We start from the raw sequence: 19,331 nt of genomic DNA, 5'->3' as shown, positions 1-19,331 counted from the left end.
AGAACAACAGAAGCAAAAGTAAACTAGCAGGCATGAGACAGATATGCGACAGGATTAAGTGCATGCTCACATACAAGCAGCATAAGTCTGACTGAAGTCAGGTTTATGGAAGGTGGAAGATGCAAGGCTGCAGAGGAATCCATTAGCCTGGACAAACCTAAAGGTAACAAGAGGGTTTGGCCAATAGGTAAATGGAGGGAAGATGATCTCAAGCTGGGATACTGAGGTGATCTTTATCCCTACTATTTTACCTCCTTTTTTTTATTCATTCGTGGGACATGGGTGTCATGAGTTGGTCCAAAATTTATGCCCAATTCCTAATTGCCCTTGAGAAGTTGGTGGTGAGCTGCCTTTTTGAGCCACTTCAGTCCATGTGCTGTAGGTAGACCAAAATGCCCTTAGGGAGGGAATTACGGGATGTTGACCTCTCAGGAGTAATGGAACACCAATATATTTCAAAGGTAGCACAGTCAGTAGTTTGGAGGGGAACTTGCAGTTTGTGGTGTTCCTATATGTTTGTTTGATGCCCTTGCCCTTTGAGATGGAAGTGTTTGTGGGTTTGGAGGGTGCTGTCTGAGAATCTTTATTGAATTTCTGCAGCACATCTTTTGCACACGACACATTGCTGCTACAGAGCATTGAGTGATCCAATCAAGCAGGCTGCTTTGTCCTGGATGGTGTCAAGTTTCTTGAGTGTTGTTGGAGCTGCACCAGACCAGGCAAGTGGAGAGTATTCCATCAGACTCCTAACTTGTGCCTTGTGGATAACGGGCAGCCTTTGGGGAGTCAGGAGGTGAGTTTCTTGTCACAGTATTCCTAGCCTCTGACCTGCTCTTGTAGCCACTGTGTTTAGGTAGTGAGTTCAGTTGAGTTTCTCATCAATGGTAACCCCCAAGGAAGTTGATAGTGGGGTAGTCAGTGATGTTAACACTATTGAAAGTCAAAGGGGTTAGATTGTCTCTTACTAGAGACAGTCATTGATTGGCATTTGTGTGGTGCAAATGTTATTTGGGGTCACATTCAAAGATGTAGCAAAAGTGCATTCAGGGGACTGAGGTTAAACAGAGGAGCTCAGTACTTCCACAGGAGGAGTTCTATTTATACTTGATGACAGAACTGCTTCAAATTTTGTGACTAAGTCTTACTTTAAGTATATTGTATTTGGATTGAAAATAAATGTACATTTAGTACAATAGTTGGAATCAATTTTTTTCTATTCTGCCATAATGATGGACTTTAACTGCTCTCTCAGTGCAGCAACTCCTACTACTTCATTATTTTGCCAAATGACAGGTAGTTTGCTACTACTACTATTAATTATACCCAGTATAATTAATGGGAACTGCAATAACTTCTTTTACTTTGATATCCAATAGAAAGCAACAAAAGAAAATGTTCCATCATTCATGATTGATCTGAGTATGCAACAGGGCTGGTTACTACATGATTCATAGTTCCAAATAGCAAATGGCAATGGAAAGGAAGCTAAATTTCATTGTCAGTGAAGATACTTTTGATGGAATGAATGGGTGAAACTAACCAAGTATGTTGCAGGACATTTGCCAGATCTGAAGTGGTAGGTTTCCTCAATGGTGTGATGCAGAAGTACAATGATTTCCTGTAGGACGCATTATAGTTTTGATACATAATGTGTGTGAAGTAGAATGGCAAAGCAAAGGATGCTAAAACAGTTCCCTGTAGCTGCCATCATCTTTGCGATCTAGAGAAATGTTAAATAACAAGGTGTAGAGCTGGATGAACACTGCAGGCCAAGCACCATCAGAGGAGCAGGAAGGCTGACGTTTCAGGCGTAAGGGTCTAGGCCTGAAACGTCAGCCTTCCGGCACCTCTGCTGCTTGGCCTGCTGCGTTCATCCAGCTCTACACCTTATTATCACCAGACTCTCCAGCATCTGCAGTTTCTACTATCTCTAGAGAAATGTTAGATTTGACTTTGGAGTCAAGATCCTATTTACAGAACCTGCAATCATTATAATGGTATGTTGGAAGCAGGTATAGTTCAGCACTTTCACTGTTCCTATTCACTTGGCAGTCTGCCATTTCAAGAGTAGCAGAATAGGTTAGTAACCAGCAGGATTCCACCGCCAGCTACACAGTGCTGACACAAACCTCTTGATAGATTATGCTTCACCTGGCATGAGTACACAGGAAGAAATTATCTTTGCAAAATGATAGGTTAATGAACAAGGGATGTTAGCTTGGTACAGTTTTATAATCTGCTTTCGATGTGATTTGAAAGTCCTTTTCACCTGTTTGTTTTGGAGTTTTTCTTTGACTTCTTTCTTTGAGGGAAGAAAGTGATACATCTTCATTATGGGGATATTCACTGAAAACCACACGAAATTTTAGGCAGGGAATCCAGAATGTCATGTAGACAGAGTCCCCATATAATGCATGGAAGAAGATGAAAACTCAATTCATCATTTGCCATCAAGTAGCATCAATCTAACATCAAACACCCCATGTTCTTCACAAAACCTGGTAAATGGGAGAGTTGCGCGATGTTTAATTTGTACCACTATTCTGACATAACGCAAGGTTTCGGAAAATAATTTTGTATTGTGTGACTGACGTTTTATACCAACACTGTGAAATGAATCTAAGATGGCCCAGATTATGATAGACAGCAAAGAAATAAATAAAACTCCACTCTGCTGAATGAGGAAGTGTCAGGGCCTGATGACGAGTGTAGTTGGACAAAAACCCTCGAACCATTATGTCAACTAGATTTGACTTCATTCTTAACTGAACCCAGGACAGTGACTTATATAAAACAGAATGTTGTAACTAACTGGCTTCTCTCGAGCCGTGTTGGGACGTGGGCAAATGAAACATTACTCCAGTAGCGCTCTGGGGGGATGGAAGAGGCGAATGTGTTAATCGGGAAAGAACGAAAGCCGCCGCAAGGTTTGAAGCTTCCACAACAGCGTTGCCACTTTAAGAGTCAGTGGATGAGACTGAACTGTCAGCAGCTCTGTTCCGCTGGGGAACCAACACGCCACTCTAGAAGATACAGAAGCAAAAGGGAGGCTTTTGCGCGAAAAAAAAATACAAGGTAGGATCTGTTTTACACCGTGGACCATCTGCTTGCAACTTTTTTTTTAAAAAATGCACAATTGTAAAAGGTAACAGGCGCGGGTGTAATTGCATTTCTATATACAAACTGCAGTCAAGATGTGACTCTCCTTGGGTGGTATGAATACGGATCCGTGATCTCTGGTTTTAGTGTTTCCTCATTAAATGTTCCCTGGCATCTTGATCACTGCAAGTAATTGACTATTGAGAAGCTGTGATGTTAAAGGGCGTATTCGCATGTAGAAGTGAATGCTTTTAACACTCAGCCCTGCTTTTATTTATCTCCCGTTTCTTGATCAGTGCAAACGGAGACGCTTTATAAATGCATCTGGGGGAAAAATAATTTTCGGAATTCAGGTTATTTTAAGGTCTCGGTAGCTGACCAGTCGAACCCCTTCCTGGCCACTCAACGTCCTAAAACATTGAGAGCGAATTCTTCTGGGTCCTACCGCCGGCATGTTCATTATTAAATTGTATAAAAACCTGGGTTACAGGTTTGAGTGCCCTGTTTTATCGAGGCTGTGGACTCCCGATGTGAAGGAATTACTTCAGCTATCCGGATGTTGGTGAGGGGGTAATGTGTCCCATTGAAAGGTGTTTGTGGCTTCGCTGCTTATAGCAGTTGCTCGTTGCAAAATGAACAGTAACTCATCAAGTCTGGTGCTAATAAGGAGTCAAACTATTGACTTCATTGGAGGGGTTCTTGTGATACGGTGGTAGTAGTCCTGAGCTCTGCCCTGGATTCAAGTCCCACCTGCTCTTGGGTGTTTAAATAACGTCTCTGAACAGGTTGGTTAGAAACTACCTTGACTTCATGACAACGACACCGGTGTTCTCTTAAGAAGGACCTGCTGGAGGTGATATCATCGCCTGCATCGTAAAAAGCTGTGAGAGCAACACATCATAGAGAGGTTATGTATTTCCATAAAATAGCCTTCAACTGATAATAAACAATTGTACAATAATTGTGACTTCAGAATTTGTCATGTTGGATACCATATTTGTGGTTGTAGTTTTCAAGATTAAACAGTACTTTTTAAAAATTGAAGCTTGAACTGAGGGATGGCAGCACTGTACCAGGAATCTGAATTCTATTTCAGGGAGATAATGTTGACTTTAATTCTTTCTTTGCAAGGTACATACAGTGCAGCAGGACCAAATACAGAATAACTTACACTCTACACTGTCCCTAAAACAGACATCATTCCTTATATAAAGGATACAGTCATTAATAAACCATTATCCTTCCAATAGACCTGCAGTTTTATTGGCACATCATTAAAATAGTGTAATGTTGTGCTTTGAGATTGTCCAAACTAACTTCTTTGAGGATCTAGCAGCTAGCTGTCAGAAGAGACTGTGTCTCTTGATCAGGATGAGTACATTTGAGACAGATCAAAGGATTGAATGGCTAATTGATTTCTTAGATTTTTTTTAGTTTTATCTTTTTTCGTCTTCCTTTTAAAAACTGCCAGGAATAGACCTATTTTTGATTAAAGTGCAACCTTTAGTACTTGTTGTTTGAGTAATGGAAGTGATTATCATTTGAAATCCTACCTATGCATGGCCGTTAATTGAAACAAAAAGTGCCAGAATACCGATCTGGCAGCATATACAGAGCGAGAAACAGAGTTAATACTTCAAATTGGCAAGTCGAGGGACGTTTCTGACAAAAGCTCAATGGCCTGAAATGTTAGTTCCATTTCTTTCTATATTTACATTTCAGAAAGTCCTGAATATTCCCAGTAATTTCTGTTGATGTGAGTTTCCTAGCATTTGCAGTACATACGCTTGTATCAATAAGGAATAAGATATTTCTTTTGATCAGTATTATCATTGACTTAACATACCATACACTGGCATAAGACACTTGCAAAAAGTTCAAGGTTATAATGAAATGGGATATTGTAAAGTACAGAATAGTGAGGGAGCAGATCAAAATTATCCAACTAAACTGTCTCTCACATTTGTTGCTTTGATATCTTTTAAGCAAGAGATTTAGGCCTCGGGTATCACTGATTATAGTTTGGACATTAAGGTTTTGATTGCTGTATTATCCATCTGGCCATCTTGAGGAAGAGCATATGATTGATTCGTTTAAACAAAATGCTACAATTCTATTCTCTTTCTCTCAGACGTTTTCCACATCAAACTTTGTCTGCAATCAGCAATCTAGCTAACTGCTGCTTAGTTTCTTTTCATAGCTGTAAGCACTGAATTACAGAGTTCTTCTAGAAATTTTCTGAAATTGGGGAGCTTGAAAAAAAGACTTCAATGATCTAATGTTTTTAAAACTGCATCTCACATGGGGAGAAAAAACAGATGGCTCTCAAATGGCCAAGTCTCCAAATGAAACGTGGAACTCAGGAAGCATTGTTTAATAATTAGTCTCCCTCTGAAACCAGTTTGTTGAGATTAAGCCCGTTCTTCTTAGGGCCAGAGTCTTAAAGTCATTCATGCATAATTTAAACCAAAATAACTGTGGATGCTGTACATCAGGAACAAAGGCAGAAGATGCTGGTAAAGTTCAGTGAATCTGGCAGTATCAGTAAAGAGAAAATCTGTTAACGTTGCAGGTCCTGTGACCATTCCTCAGAAAAGTTCGAAGGAAGGGTCTCCGGACCTGAAACATTAACTCTGATTTTATTCTTCACAGATGCTGCCCGACCTGCTGAACTTTACCAGCAGTTTCTGTTTTTGTTCGTGCATAATTTGGTCAGGCAATAAATAAGTAAGTTTAAAATGAATGGCTGTCACCGTAAGAAGGCAGACATTGTAAAAGTCTTTCACCGTACTCCTACAATGGAACATACATGACAATAAATTGTATATTGTATTGAGCTGCCAAGTGGAGTAATTATTTAATTACAAAAAATGCTGAAAATATGTGGCTAGTCAAGCAGCATCCAGGAAAGAGAATCAGAGTAAATGGGTTGAATGCATTTGGAGGTGAATAGTGGGGATGGATTGAGAGGGTGGGGGCTTGGGAGTGTGCCTGCCAAATGATGAGGGAAGATAGGTACTGTCAATTTCCTGACTCTGTGCTATTTTACCAATGTTGGGGAAGGTGGAGAATGACTCACCTACACAGAGGTCAACTGAATTACTTAAGTATTTGAGAATCATGAAGACAGCCCAGGCCATCATTCCGACTAGCCTTCCAACCGTTGACTCATAGAACATAGAACATTACAGCACAGTACAGGCCCTTCGGCCCTCGATGTTGTGCCGACCTGTCATACCGATCTCAAGCCCATCTAACCTACACTATTCCATGTACGTTCATATGCTTGTCCAATGACGACTTAAATGTACCTAAAGTTGGCAAATCTACTACCATTGCTGGCAAAGCGTTCCATTCCCTTACTTCTGAGTAAAGAAACTACCTCTGACATCTGTCCTATATCTTTCACCCCTCAATTTAAAGCTATGCCCCTCATGCTCGCCGTCACCATCCTAGGAAAGAGGCTCTCCCTATCCACCCAATCTAACCCTCTGATTATTTTCTATGTTTCAATTAAGTCACCTCTCAACCTTCTCTCGAATGAAAACAGCCTCAAGTCCCTCAGCCTTTCCTCGTAAGACCTTCCCTCCATACCAGGCAACACCCTAGTGCCACAACCGCCAAAGAGAATCCCCCTCGTTCTCTCACACCACCCCACAAACCTCCGGATACAACGCATCATCCTCCGACACTTCCGCCATCTACAATCTGACCCCACCACTGAAGACATTTTTCCATCCCCACCCTTGTCTGCTTTCCGGAGAGACCACTCTCTCCGTGACTCCCTTGTTTGCTCCACACTCCCCTTCAACCCCACCACACCCAGCACCTTCCCCTGCAACTGCAGGAAATGCTACACTTGCCCCCACACCACCTCCCTCACCCCTATCCCAGGCCCCAAGATGATTTTCCATATTAAGCAGAGGTTCACCTGCACACCTGCCAATGTGGTATACTGCATCCATTGTACCTGGTGTGGCTTCTTCTACATGAGGGAAACCAAGCGGAGACTTGGGGACTGCTTTGCAGAACACCTCCGCTCGGTTCGCAATAAACAACTGCACCTCCCAGTCGCGAGCCATTTCAACTCCCCCTCCCATTCTTTAGATGACATGTCCATCATGGGCCTCCTGCAGTGCCACAATGATGCACCCGAAGGTTGCAGGAACAGCAACTCATATTCCACCTGGGAACCCTGCAGCCCAATGGTATCAATGTGGACTTCACCAGCTTCAAAATCTCCCCTTCCCCCACCTCATCACACAACCAGCCCAGCTCGTCCCCTCCCCCCACTGCATCCCAAAACCAGCCCAGCCTGTCTCTGCCTCCCTAACCTGTTCTTCCTCTCACCCATCCCTTCCTCCCACCCCAAGTCGCACCTCCATTTCCTACCTACTAACCTCATCCCACCTCCTTGACCTGTCCGTCTTCCCTGGACTGACCTATCCTCTCCCTACCTCCCCACCTATACTCTCTCCTCTCCACCTATCTTCTTTTTTCTCCATCTTCAGTTCGCCTCCCCCTCTCTCCCTATTTATTCCAGAACCCTCTCCCCATCCCCCTCTCTGAAGGGTCTAGGCCCGAAACGTCAGCTTTTGTGCTCCTGAGATGCTGCTTGGCCTGCTGTGTTCATCCAGCTTCACACTTTATTGTCTAACACCCTAGTAAATCTCCTCTGCACCCTTTCCAAAGCTTCCATATCCTTCTTATAATGCGGTGACCAGAAATGTACGCAATACTCCAAGTGCGGCCGCACCAGAGTTTTTTTGTACTCCATTTATACTTCTCACTGCTTCAGAAAAATGACTAACGAAATCAAAGATCCCCCCCCCCCACCCCCCATCCCAGCTATATTCTGTTCCACCCTCTTCCATCATTTATATCTTCTTCCATCAGGCAGAAGATATAAATGTTGGAATACGCGTATGAATAGCTTGAAGAACAGCTTCTTCCTTGCTACTATCAGACCTTTGAAAAGACCTCTCAAATGTTAATTCTGATCTCTCCCTGTCTGCACCTCCTTTGTGGCTGTAACACTGTATTCTTCACTCTGTTCTGCCCCCCGATGCACTTTGTATGGTATGATCTATCTGTATAGCACGTAAAACAATACTTTTCACTGTGTATCTCAATAATTCACTGTACTCATGTGAGTACACGTGACAGTAAAGCTAATTCTAATTCTAATAATTAAGAGTTTCTTCCATGGCATGTTATCAGCATTTAGTGGACTCACTGCCGTACAGTTTACCTTGGCAGGCTCCCTGTGAGCTCTGGTGAAGCTCATTTAGCATATAAAGGCCCCAGAGGGTCTCCCAGAGGGAATAATGGCCACTGCAGCAACACCACTTCTATGTTCCTCCACTCGACTTAGTAGAAAACCCAGCATGCAGTGTGTTACTTTGTTGTCTCATTCCTCATGTATTCCCAGCATTGGCCATTGCTCCAGATGGTGCTACTCAGGCTGTTGGGCGGGTGTAGCCCTCTATTAAAGGGATAGCAACCTCGATGGCAACTAGTTAGTTGCTTGACCTGCAAAAATGTGCTATGGAATTCTGCAAAGGTTGAGGCTGTGTCATCCCTGGCTTTCTGACCTGTTGTTAGGTCCCCTGCACATGATAACAGTATTCAGTCCAATGTGTTAGATTGATAACTGTTATTATCAAAGAGGTAATTGACCTGAAATGTTGATGTCATTTCTGAATGTATAGATACTGCCTAGCCCACTGACAACTTTAACCCCCCCGCCACCACTCCCTTGGTGACATGTCCATCCTGGGCCTCCTTCAGTGCCACAATGATGCCACATGCAAGCTGGAGGAGGAACAACTCATATCCTGCCTCGGGAGCCTACAGCCAGATGGCCTAGACAGAAAATTCACCAGTTTCAGTATCTCCCCATCTCCCGGCCTCATTCTATGTCCAACCGTCCCTCTCATCCGGGACCGCTTTGCAGAACACCTCCGCTCAGTTCGCAACAAATAACTGCACCTCCCAGTCGCCAACCATTTCCACTCCCCCTCCCATTCTTTAGATGGCATGTCCATCATGGGCCTCCTGCAGTGCCACAATGATGCCACCCGAAGGTTGCAGGAACAGCAACTCATATTCCGCTTGGGAACCCTGCAGCCTAATGGTATCAATGTGGACTTCACCAGTTTCAAAATCTCCCCTTCCCCAACCGCATCCCTAAACCAGCCCAGTTCGTCCCCTCCCCCCACTGCACCACACAACCAGCCCAGCTCTTCCCCTCCACCCACTGCATCCCAAAAACCAGTCCAACTGGTCTCTGCCTCCCTAACCTGTTCTTCCTCTCACCCATCCCTTCGTCCCACCCCAAGCCGCACCCCTGTCTACCTACAAACCTCATCCCACCTCCTTGACCTGTCCGTCTTCCCTGGACTGACCTATCCCCTCCCTACCTCCCCACCTAAACTCTCTCCACCTATCTTCTTTTCTTTCCATCTTCGGTCTGCCTTCTCCCTCTCTCCCTATTTATTCCAGTTCCCTCACCCCATCCCCCTCTCTGATGAAGGGCCTAGGCCCGAAACGTCAGCTTTTGTGCTCCTGAGATGCTGCTGGGCCTGCTGTGTTCATCCAGCCTCACATTTTATTATACTGGACCAAAGGGCCTCCTTCCCGGAGTATAATTCTGTGATTCTATAGAATTTACTGGCACTCGAACTGTAAATGATTTCAGAAATTTTTTTTGATAGTTACTGTTCTCATCTGTCAGTAGTTTTTGTACACCTGTCAACCTTGTAACAGTGTTTTCAGCTCTAATTTACCTCCCAATAGTCTTTTTAAGGCAACTGCACTCTGGAGACACTTTTACATTAAACACATCTACCCTTTAGCAACAAAGTAATATTTGTATATTTATAACTGCCATTTCAGTGGAAAATGAAGTATCATTTGAGTCACGGGGGCAATAGCATGAAGGAGTTTTTCGTAAGGTATAAACTCTTCTTTTCTAGTCGTGCTGTCAATGTTTTGAACTGATGATAAAAGACAACTGGATGATTTTTGACAGCGCTGGCTTTTGATCCTTTTTTTTGCAGCAAATTTAAATTACTGGCTATGAAGGAAGATTTTGCAGTTCAGTCACGTGCTATGATCATCACGGGAGAAGCCATCAACCAAATGGCAGTTACAGGCTGGTTGGTCGAGCATTGGGGGTGGGGAAACAATTGGAAGCAGTTCTGAGGGATGGAATTAACCTGCATTTGGGGGAAAAAAGCAGGGATTATTCAAGAACAGTCAGCATGGTTTTGTGAAGGGGAGGTCATGTTTGACCAACATAAGAGGTGACCAGGTGTGTAGATGAGGGCAATGGCTTTACTAAAGCCCAGGTGGACTACATCAAAGGCCTTTGATATGCTCCTGCATGGGAGACTTATAACCAAGATAAGAGTCCATGAAATCAAAGATAATTTGGCAAATTACTTATACACCTGTCAACCTTGAAACAATGCTTTCAGCTCTAATTTACCTCCCAATAGTCTTTTTAAGGCAACTGCACTCTGGAGACACTTTTACATTAAGCACATCTACCCTTTAGCAACAAAGTAATATTTGTATATTTATAACTGCCATTTCAGTGGAAAATAAAGTATCATTTGAGTCATGGGGGCAATAGCAAGAAGGAATGGCTGAGTGGCAGGAAACCATGCCTGATAGCCGAGGGATATTTTTCAGACTGGAAGCTTATGTCCAATGGGGTCCAACGTCGGTCAGTATTGGGGCCTCTGCTGTTTGTTGTTTATATAAATTGTGATTTATATAAATTGTGAGGAAGGTTGGATGGTAAATTCACACTCAATACAAAAAAATTTGTGTTTATATAAATTGTGAGGAAGGTTGGATGGTAAATTCACACTCAATACAAAAAAATTTGCGGTGGCAAATAGTGAGGAGGATTGCCTTAGACTACAAAAGGATATAGATGGACTGGTCAGATGGGCTAGTTAGTAGCAAACAAAATCTGAATAAATGCACAGTGATGCACTTGGGCAGGACAAAACAAGTTAAGGGAATACATGATGAATTGTCAAAGCCTGGGAAGCACCAAGGATCAGAGGATCTTGGTGTGCATGTACACCAGTCCCTTAAGTTATCAGACAGAGATAAACTGGTAAAGAAGGCATACAGGATACTTACCTTTATTCCTCAAAACGTAGACTGAAATATTTGTTAGGCCACAGCTAGTGTGTAGGTTTGGGATCAACATAATAGGAGGGATGTGATAGCACTGTAGAGGATATCTGTCACGATGTTGCCTGGGCTGCAGAGTTTCGGTTATGAAGAGAGATTGGACAGGTTGTGAGATAACAAGGTGTAAAGCTGGATGAACACGAGCAGGCCAAGCAGCATCGGAGGAGCAGGAAAGCTATGTTTTGGGTCTGGACCCATCTTCAGAAAAGTTTCTAAAGAAGGGTCCAGACCCAAAACGTCAGCTTTTCTGCTCTGATGCTGCTTGGCCTGCTGTATTCATCCAGCTCTACACCTTGTTATCTCAGATTCTCCAGCATCGGCAGTTCCTACTATCAAGGACAGATAGTGGCTGTTTTTCTCAGAGCAGAGGAGATTGAGAGAGAACATGATTGAGATATATAAAATTATGCGAGGCATAGATAGGGTAGACAGGTAGAAATACCTCCCCTTTATGGAGGGACCAATAACTGAGAGCACAGATATAAGGGAAGGGGCAGAAAGTTGAGGGAAAATGTTTTAACCCATAGGACGATTGGAATCCTGAACTCACTGGCTGAAAGGATAAAGAGCCAGAAACTTTCATAACACTTGTGAAGAATTTAACTGTGCACTTGTTATCGATCCCAAGGCTTACAAGGCTATGGGCCAAATGCTGGGAAATAGGATTAGCCTGGCTAGGTGGTTTCTTTTGACCAGCACAGACCCAATGGGCCAAAGGACCTTTTTCTGTGCCTCAGATCTTTGACTCTATGACCACCACATAAAGAAATTGCCCATAAGTTTTCACTTTTTGTAATACTTACTTTAACACAAGTCTGATTTATGGGGCAATATTACTTTAAATAAAAAGAGAAATTTCATTTTAAATGGTCAATGCGATGTGCTTGCATTATGCCCCGAAGATATGTGGCACTACTTTGTGCATAGTTCTACCACAGTTTGTTGTTCTTAATTCACACAGTGTGGGCTAGGAGTCCAATCCAACAACAGCTTTCTTCCTGGAGCTTCATGAGTGTGACTGTCATCAGCAAGGCAGATTTCCAGGAGTCTCTCTTCCTTGGATCACTACCATCTAATGCTATAGCCTCTGAGTTTCTTTACTCCTAATTAACCGATGGCACCCCAGTCCACAGGTTGACCTCTTATGGAAAAAGAACACCAGTTCTTTAGTGCCTCCCAACTATTTTTGAAGCTTTCCAGATGTAAGATATTTTGCCAAATCTGACAAGTTTCTGAGAATGAGAGATAGTAGTAACTGCTGATGCTGGAGTATCTAAGATAACAAGGTGTAGAGCTGGATGACCACAGCAAGCCGAGCAGTTACAGAGGAGCAGGAAGGCTGACATTTTGGGCCTAGACCCTTCTTGAAGTTTATGAGAATGATTGATTTGTTTCTTCCCTTTACCTGGATTCTGTGGCCTTCTTTCTGTCACTTTCTGCTTTTACTTTGCATCTGTATCTGTGAGTGTTTGTCTTCATCATCCGAATCCTGTACTTACAGCTCTCCTTTGTGTCTGCCAGCCACGTGGCTTCTTTCTTAACCACCTTCCTATTTGCACTACTTTCAATCAGGCCTGTGACCATTAAGTTCCTTTGAGATCAATAGATTGTTGAATACGGTCCAGAACACACTCATCAAATGATCCTCCGTGGTGACTGTGGTCGAGAATTTCAAAAATTCACAGTCCTTGAGTGAAGAAATTATTCCTCATCTCAGTTCTATATGGTCACAGATTTGTTGTTAGGCTGAGATCGCTAGTCTTAGACTTACTAGGCAAAGGAAACATCCTTCCTGCATCTGTTGTATTCAGTCCTCTAAGAAATATATATGTTTCATTTGTTTTAATTCCAGGCAATGTGAACTCCTGTGGGAAGGCGATGGCCTTGTGGTATTATCGCTGGACTGTTAATCCAGAGACCCAGATAATGTTCTAGGGATCCAGCTTCAAATCTTGTCACGACAGATGGTGGAATTTGAATTCAAGAAAATAACTGGAATTAAGAATCTACTAATGACCAATGACCATGACACCATTGTCGATTGTCAGGGGAAAAAAATCCGTCTGGTACACTAATGTCCTTTAGGGAAGGAACCTGACATCTTTACCTGATCTAGCCTACATGTGACTCTAGATCTGCAGCAATGTAGTTGACTCTTTTTTTTTAAAAAAACAAACCTGCCCTGTGGGCAGTTAGGGATAAGCAATAAATACTGCCTGGTGAGTGACCTGTGAATCATCCTAGAATCCCTACAGTGTGGAAACAGGCCCGTCAGCCCAACAAGTCCACACCAACCATCAGAGCATCCCGCTCAGACCCACCTGGCTAATTTACACGTCCCTGAAGACTACGGGCAACTTAGCATGGCCCATCCACCTAGCCCACATATCTGTGGACTGTGGGAGGAAACCCACAGAGACACAGGGAGCACATGCAAACTCCACACAGACCGTCACCTGAGGGTGGAATTGAATCCAGGTTCCTGGCGCTGTGAGGCAGCAGTGCTAAACCCTGAGCCACTGTGCCACGAATGAATAAAGAATTTTACTCAGTTTGGAGGAAGTGTCACTGGACCCGAAACATTAACTCTGTTTTTTCCTTCACAGATACTGCCATACGTGCTGAGTTTTTCCAGCAATTTCTGCCTTGTTTCAAGAATTTTACTGAATCTGCCCTTGAGGGATAATCTTGTCATCTCAGGAGTCAGTCTATAGTGAACCTTTATTGCACTCCCTCTAAGGCTAGTACGTGCTGCCATTGCTGAGGACATCTGCACATAGTTCTCCCGGTGTTGTCTCATCATTACCTCATACAATTCCAGTTAGACTTCTCTCCGAAACTCTAATCCCTTTCTAATAAATGCTAGCATACCCTTACTTTCCTAATTGTGGACTAAACAGAGAAATTCTTCTTAATTGAAAAATAAATTTGACAAGTTTTTCAAATAGAGTAGAAAGCTTCTTTTAATTCCTTCATAAAGTTTAGCAAGTACATTGAATGTACTAATTTAATTATAATGTTTCTATGAGTAAGAGAACAGGATTGACCCTTTCTGGGAGGTGGCAAGGAAGGTGACAGGAAGGACAGGTATTTGGGTGAGTTTGCCCCAGAGAGATACCCACTCACACTTCTCACCCAGCACTTAATCACTGAGGTGAGAAGTCCATGGGCACCTCTCTTGAAGTTCCACCAATTAAGACCCTTAAGTCGTCAATTAACAGCCAGCTAAGGACATTGACTCACTATTGCCCTGAACAGAGAAGCATCTGAAAACCAGGGATCAGTGCGGTTGGGGAGCCGTTGAGGGGATGCAGCGGTGGGGAGGCACGGGGTCAGGTGTGGGGGAGGCGGCTGTGGGAGGTACGGGGTCAGGGGTGGGGAGGTGTTGGTGGGGAGACCCAGTTTGCCCCAATCAGCGTCCAGTTGTGGACAGAGTTGGACCCTACCTTTCCATCAAAGTGCCATGATCCCCCTTTCCCTGTGACTGCTGACCTCATAGGACTTGAAAGAAAGGCACTTAACCTTCTGCCATTTCAGCCTTAAACTACTCAAGCAATGATTCTAAGACCCAGAATCTTCTGGTCTTTGGCCAGCGATGTTTCACAGGACGGAATTCAGGATTGAGGCTCATGATTCGCTGAGAAGCTTCAGCTGCATCTGACTCCTCACCCTGTCCAACAGTGAAACAGTTCCATTTCAGAGCTTGACTAAAAGCAAAATACATCAGATATGGAAAGTCTGAAACAGGCACAGGTAATGCTGGAGCAGCTTAGCAGGTTTGGCAGCATCTGTGGTGAGATAAACAGAGTTAATGTTTGAAGTCCAATATGACTCTCTTACAGAACTGTTCCGTTCTAAACTTCAGTTCTGAAGAAAACTCCTTGGACTCAATTTTAACTCTCTTTCAATCTCCACAGATACTGATAGACCTGCAGGATGTCTCCATGCTTGTTCCACTTAAGAGCTCACTGTTGAGCTTGTTGGTGAATTATGAGTCTTAATATTGAAATTCCACTGTGCAGGAAGCTGCTGGTCAAACAGGCCAGCAATGACTGAGTATGAGATCAGAGCAAGTGATGAGCTAGGCTGGTCAACTATAGACTTGTCCACCATACACTTAAGAGCTGAGTTAGTGAGAAGTGGGTAAGTGTCTCGCCAGGACAATTTTTTTTGTTCTTGTCACCTTCCTTGGTGTCTCTAGTGAGGGGGTAATCATGCTAATTGCATCAGCTGTCCAACTGAGCATCTGGCTCAGTCCCCCTCTCCTCCCTATAACCCTGTTCATTCTTCATTAACAGATTTTCAGCAACTGTTGAACTGTTCCTTTTGAATGTGTCAAATGAACCTGCTTCCACCAACACTCTTGGCCAGTGCTTTCCAGACTTGAACCACTCATTGTGTGAAAACGTTTTGCTCCACATTGTTTCTTCTACTTTTACTTTAAATTTGTGTCCTCTCGTTCTCGATCTATTCACGAGTGGGAACATTTTCTTCCTACTTACACTGACCAGAATTCTCATGATTTTGAATAATTCTATCAGACCTTCTCCTCTCCAAGGAGAACAGTTGCAACTGGGTGTCAGTTCTGTTTCACCCCCCTTGGAAAAGGGCCAATAGTCCATTAGCCTACCTAATTACCTGCAGTGTCAGCTTTCTTACGTCTTGAATAACAAGTATCCCTAACTCCCTTTGTGTGGCAGCTTTTTGCAGTTTTTCTCGTCTTAAATAATGGCCTGTACATTTGTGCTCCCTTCCAAAATGAACAACTGCACATTTTCCCAAATTATATTTCATTTGCCAACTTTCTGTCCATTATCTTTATCTATATCTCTCTAACAACTGCTTGTATGCCCCTAGCATGTAGCCCTTCCACCTATTTTTGTGTCGTCTGCAAATGTGGTTACAGGACATTTGCTTCCTTCCTTCAAGTCATTGATATATGTTGTGAACAGTTGCAGTCCGAGCTCTGATTCCTTTAGAACCCTACTTACCATGGGTTATCTACCCTAAAAGGAACCTTTTATCCCTACTCACTGTTTCCTGTCCATTAAAGTCAAAAATACATGATACTAGGTTATAGTCCAACAGGTTTATTTGAAGACACTGGCTTTCTAAGCATTGCTTCTTCTTCAGGTGTAGTGAGAGAGGCATCAAGACTCAGAATTTATAAGTAAAAGATCTACAGATTATACAACTGATGCAAATGTATTGAATAAACCTAAAATGGCTGGTTGACTCCCTCCTGTTAAATCTTTGATCATATAGAAAGGAGATGCAGGTTTGATTGATTAAAATGCAAATCCAAGAATTTCTTTCAGGTCACTGCCCTGAGATAAGTAAAGGTTTTATCAGTGTATACAGGAGGTGACATCTCAGGTCAGACAGTGCATTTTAGGTGTGAGGCCTTGTTTAGAAGCTGTGTTTTAACTTGGAGTCAGACTGGCTTATTTCCAAATCGGGAATGTTCCATTGACTGATTGTGTCTACAAATTGTGTGTTTTTTGGCACTGTACATCATCAGCATCTCCCATGATGACAGCATCACTGGAGCAGACTCATTACTTAATGCCAACAACTGCCAATTTCCAGATGCCATCACCACTCCTGCCCATTAGCCAGTTCTCTATCAATGCCAAGGTGTTACCTCCAACACCGTTGGCACCTATCTTGTGACTTAACCTTTTTTGTGAGGGACCTTGTTGCGTGCCCTCCTGTAAGTACAAACACAACATGTTTACTGCTTCCACTCTGGTTATGACTTGTTGAAAAATGGTAAAAAATTAAGCAAAGTTTCCCTTTCATGAAGCCATGCTGACTCTGCTTGATTAGACTATGATTGTCCAAATGAGGTGCTATTACTTCCTTAATAATTGATTCCAATATTTTTTCCAAGAAAATAATATTAGGCTAATCCTGTAGTTACCTCCCTTTTTGAGATAGGGGTGTCACATTAGGTTTTCTAATCCTCCAGTGCCTCTCTAGAATTCAAGGATGTCTGGAAAATTATGACCATTGTGGCCACTGTCTCTGTAGCTATTTATTTTAGGATCTGAGGATACAAGCCATCAGGTTGAGGGTATTTATCTGCCTTTAGTTCTGTTGGTTTGTTTAATACTACTACTTTAGTGAGAGTGATGGTACTTAACTCCTCCCTGGTTTTCTTTAGTATTAATGGGATGTTCAAAGTATTTTCCACAAATGCAAAATATTAATTTAACTCCTCTGTCATTGCCTTGTTCCCCATAACAATCTTCCCATATTCGTTTTCTAAGGGGACTACACTCACTTCAACTTTACTTTTCCTTTTTTATATATTTAAGGAACCTCTTATTGTAAGTTTTTATATTATTTGATTGTTTGTGTAATTTATGTTCTTACTTATTATTATCCTTTTCATCCTCCTTTGCTAGATTCTGAATTTATCCCAGTCTTCAGGGCTATCACTGACTTTTGTCCTCCTATATGATTTTTTCTTTCAACTTTATATTCTCTTTAACCTCCCATGGTTATCCTTCTTATAGAATCTTTCCTCCTTATTGGAATACATCTTTTGCGGAGACTCATGAATTGCCTTCTTAAATGTCTACTACTGATTACTTACTGCCTTTCCTGCTAATCTATCTGCCCAGTACATATGAGCTAACTCTATCCTCATTTCATTGTAATGCCCTTTATTTAAGTTAAATGTAGTTGTTTTTGACCTAAGTTTCACACACTCAAATTGAATATTCAATTCTATCAGGTAATGATCACTCCTTCCTAGGTGATCTTTTGCTTTGAGGTCATTTATTAAACGTGCCTTATCATAAATTACTAGATCCAGGACAGCCTGGTCCCTGGTCAGCTCCATAAGTATTGTTCTAGGAAACTATCTTGAATGCTGTTCATGAATTTACAAGTAACTATTGCACTATATTCAATTTACATGCCGATATTATTTGTAGATTTATATCCTTTCCTACTGTATGGCTACTGTTTGAGTCTTTACACAACTCCTACCAATGCCGCCTTTCCTTTTGCTGTTACGTACCTCCACTCTGCTGTACAGCATCTAAGCCCAGATCATCTCTCTCAACCATCCTCATTTCACCTGTTGTTAACAGTACAACCCCACCACCCTTTCCTTCCTTCTGTCTTTCAGAAAGGTTGCAATTCCCTGATGTTAAACTCCTGTTCTGGTTTGCTTGTAACCATATCTCTATCATGGTTACAAGATCATATCCGTTTACCATCGGTTCATCTACCTTAACCTGAATGCTTTGTGTATTAAGGTGCAAAGCCCTTAGGCTTGCATTTTTGCCATTTTTAATCACCCTAACTTTTATTTTGTACTGTTGCCCTAGTTGCACATAGCCCTTGATTATTCCGACTACATTTTTGCCTTTTTACTGTTCCTTCTTTTATGGATTCTAGAAGGCAATATATACGATATAAGTTGTGTTTCTTTGAACAATCCTTTGTTGCCTCTTGGAAGAAATTCCAATAAGTTAGTTAAACATGGTTTTCCTTTAATAAATCTATCCAAACTCCCTTTAATTAACCCACAATTTGCCCATATGGCTATTACTTCTATTCAAGTTATTGCATATAGAATTTTCCAAACCATCAAAGTTCAATTGATTAATTTTTAGTAGCTTGTCTTTCATGCTCAGCAATCACATGCTGTTGAAACTCTGAGAAGAAAGGGTGGAATAATCGGAAGTGAGGCGCTTTATTACAGAGATCAGTATTATGAATAATAATATGCAATTAATATAGTTTGCCTGAACTCTTGGGAGTTAGACAATATTACATCTTAAGTAAGGCAAAGACCAAGAGACAGCAGACTAAAACCGGAGATAGTAAATTCTGATGAAGTAGTCTCTCTGCACTTTAGGATAGAAGCCCAAGTCCTAAACCTCATGACACCTTAATTCATGAGTACTGATTAGCTAAGGGTTCTATCAGTAACAACAGGCCATGCCAGTTGTCATTGCTGCTTGATAAATGTTCACCTTCAACATATGATCTCTATCTGG

General features: G+C 42.3%; 1 protein-coding gene across 3 annotated transcripts in view; it reads left to right on the top strand.

The window, feature by feature from the left end:
* Nucleotides 1-2,971: 2,971 nt before the first annotated feature.
* The window catches only part of mpp2b (MAGUK p55 scaffold protein 2b), a 529,160-nt gene continuing 512,800 nt past the window's right edge, over nt 2,972-19,331 (top strand). The window contains exon 1 of one of the 3 annotated variants that reach the window (XM_048560704.1): nt 2,972-3,075. The gene's annotated coding sequence lies outside the window, so the exon portion shown is untranslated. Of the gene's footprint in view, nt 3,076-3,944; nt 4,007-19,331 lie in introns of those variants that run through there. The other 2 variants (XM_048560703.1, XM_048560705.2) reach the window with 2 other exon arrangements.

The sequence above is a fragment of the Stegostoma tigrinum genome, chromosome 31 (genome assembly GCF_030684315.1).
Source record: "Stegostoma tigrinum isolate sSteTig4 chromosome 31, sSteTig4.hap1, whole genome shotgun sequence".
Classification (NCBI taxonomy): Eukaryota; Metazoa; Chordata; class Chondrichthyes; order Orectolobiformes; family Stegostomatidae; genus Stegostoma; species Stegostoma tigrinum.
The sequence above is the reverse complement of the archived record's forward strand: the minus strand, read 5'-3'. Positions and strand labels throughout refer to the sequence as shown.